Below are 2,841 nucleotides of genomic sequence, written 5' to 3'. Positions count from 1 at the left end.
CCGTCCGGAGCCAGGAGTGGCGGCGGCGTGTTGACTGGGCTGCGGCTCAGTGCCCTCCGCGTCTCCTGGCGGCCAGAGACAGAACTTCTGGAGGCGCGGCCAGCCGCCGCCCTCCGACCTCCTTATGGGGCCTGCAGAAAGGCAGCCCTCCCTCCTATTGAGAGGGAAAAGTGGTCTAGGCCCCTTGATTTTCCACAGCCTTTTCATTCCCCTCTTCTCAGATTGCTCAGGGATCCTCCTGCAGGCATCCTGGCCCGGAGAGCCCCACCTCCTTCCATCAGCGGCCTCTCCTCCAGCACATGCAGACACCCTCATCCGTGATCTGAACACCTGTGGTCATATCACCTGTGATCATGCTAGGCTTTGGAGCCCTTCTGTTCTGTGGCTTTTCAGCTGTCGCTCTGACAGCTTCTGAGCTTCCTTCCCCTTAAGCTAGTAGCTGCTGTCTCCCCTAACAGTTTAGGCACCTCTTCTCAACACCACCCTTTCCTCAGCAGGATTAGACCACCTGCTCCTTGTCTGCATAACTTAAAAGTTTGTTAATTTCTATGCCATGAAAAGATATAGAATATCCGTGGCATAGTATATCTTTTCCTCCTGAGCAGTGGATGCTCTTTATCTCAGGCACTTTAATGACCTGTCTTCCTTGGTCTGCATGCTGGCCTCCCCTACAGGAAGCTCTTAGGCCCCGCTCTTCTTGAATGACTTTGTTTCTGCTGGGTCAGTGCCATATTCTGGCTCTTGCTGAGAGACTAAGCTTAGAACTGTTGCTTTTTCTCTGTCTATACTCTGCAGATTACACCCAGGGCAGCTATATTCAGAAGTCATGAGGAATGTGGTGGAGTCTTTCAACCCCCTTCCTCCTCCCAGCTTCTCTTCCAAGCTGCCCTAAGGGCCTTGATCCAGAAAGCGCCTTCAGAAAGGTGGTGGTATAGTCATGGCAGGCTTGTTGATGAGAATTGGGTGACAGCAGAGTAGTTAGTGTTTGTGGCCATTTGTCATGGGTAACTTTCTGCTGTTATTGTGTGGCATGAGAAGGTGGGCAGGGTTGGAGGGAGGATTGGAATTTTTCCTCCTAGGACTAGAAACCTGGGTTCATAATCCTTCCCCTTTTCCTCCAGCTGTACCCCTTAAACTATATTGCAGTAGCACAAAAAGGTTTACTGCAAAGAGGGACTTTTGGACATTACATTTATAGATGAGGTAAGTTACAGGTTTACAACATTTTTCTCCAGTTAATTTGATATAGATGTGAAATAGTGTCTACACTTTCCTGCTTTTGCTTCCTGTCCCATCATCAGTAAACTTCTCCTTTAATTTGGCCAGTGCAGAAAAGGTGATTCCTTTCTGCTTAAACCTCAAATTTACTTTGCAGTAGGTAGTGGTTCTCAAGCTTACCATCTTAACTTAAAGCACCTACAGGGCTTGTTAAACACAGATTATTGGGGCCTGTCCCCCAGAGTTTCTGGTAAGTTTGCCCTGGGCCCTGAGAATTTAATTTTTAACAAGGTCTTAGATGGTGCATATGCTGGTCTGGATTCATCTCTTGGAGAACCACTGCCTTGACATACACATTGCAGAAATTTGGAGATCAGAAGACCTTGTGAGTAATTCTGTGCTGGAAACTAGTGATCTATTCTTTTATAGATAATTTCACCATTGAAGTCTGGCCTGTTAAAGTCTGTATTTAGCTGTAGCCCTTCTCAACTCCTGAGCAAATCTTTCACCATTGTGCGTTGATACAGTATGGACAGTCAGTAAACAAGCCCAACATCCTTTTTCCTCTTAAATCCCCTTTTTTATCATCGTCAAACATCCAGATGGGTTCTCAAAAGAAGACCCAGTTCTCTGCCTTTAGTTATCCGCACCTAAAAGTGATGTGACTTGTCCAAGGTTGCACATCTTTACTGGGTAAAGAAAAGTAGAGTGCAGGTCACCCATTGGTGAGGGTAGAACTGTCTCTCTTCACCTCCTAGGCCTGACTATATAACTTGTAGAGAAACATTTTAATTAGAAATAAAATGAATTAATGCTTGCTTTGGCAGCACATAACACTAAAATTGGAAAGAAATAAATTGTTAGGTGTTAGGGTTTTTATTTTACATTTTTGCATTTACTTTTACTCTCAAATGACTTTCTTTTTTTAAATGTGGTACTGGGGGTGGAACTCAAGGCTTTCACATTGAGTGACACCCCTAGCCATTTCTTCTCTTCCTCTGGCCTCCTCTTTCTTTGTCTTTCTTTTTTGAGATAGCTAATTTGCCTAGGCAGGGCTCTAACTTGTAATTCTCCTGACTCATTCGCCTACAGTGCTGGCATTACAGGCATAAATGACCATTTTATACCTACCTTAAACTGTAGCGTCTGGAGTGAAGGTAGATTTTATCTATTTGGAGTTTGTAAATGTTATACGAATAAAGAATTAGAGATATAACTTTAGAAGGAGAAACAAAATCACTTTATTGAAGAGAGAAATGAGATAGGGAACTGGTGCTTGATTGAAGGTCTTTGTTCTTAGCCCCTTTTATTATATGGCAAGAAAGAGACTCTCCCCCTTGAGAATCGGTTATAACTTGATTGGCGGTTTTAGGCCAATCAATATATATATATATTTAGTGCATTAACATAGTAAGAGAATAATAAGATATGTGTGTGTATTCATATATATAGATGTGTGAGTGTCCAGGTATGAGTATTTATTTTATTTAATTATTTTTTTAATCTTACTGAGTTTATTGGTATTTTTAAGTATACAGTACAGTTACATTCATCATTGGGATCTATTCCCTTACATGACAGATCTTGGTTCTCATTTTTTCCCCATACCCCTGCTCCCTTCAA

General features: G+C 43.1%; 1 protein-coding gene across 2 annotated transcripts in view; it reads left to right on the top strand.

Moving 5' to 3' along the window:
- Positions 1–583: 583 nt before the first annotated feature.
- Znf202 (zinc finger protein 202) overlaps positions 584–2,841 on the top strand; it is a 14,513-nt gene continuing 12,255 nt past the window's right edge. For both annotated transcript variants that reach the window (XM_010618067.3, XM_033764408.1), the window contains exon 1: positions 584–1,203. The gene's annotated coding sequence lies outside the window, so the exon portion shown is untranslated. The remainder of the gene's footprint in view (positions 1,204–2,841) is intronic.

The sequence above is a fragment of the Fukomys damarensis genome, unplaced genomic scaffold (genome assembly GCF_012274545.1).
Source record: "Fukomys damarensis isolate Sample0158 unplaced genomic scaffold, DMR_v1.0_HiC HiC_scaffold_16, whole genome shotgun sequence".
NCBI lineage: Eukaryota > Metazoa > Chordata > Mammalia > Rodentia > Bathyergidae > Fukomys > Fukomys damarensis.
Note: the sequence above shows the minus strand (reverse complement) of the source record. Positions and strands in the feature narration are given on the sequence as shown.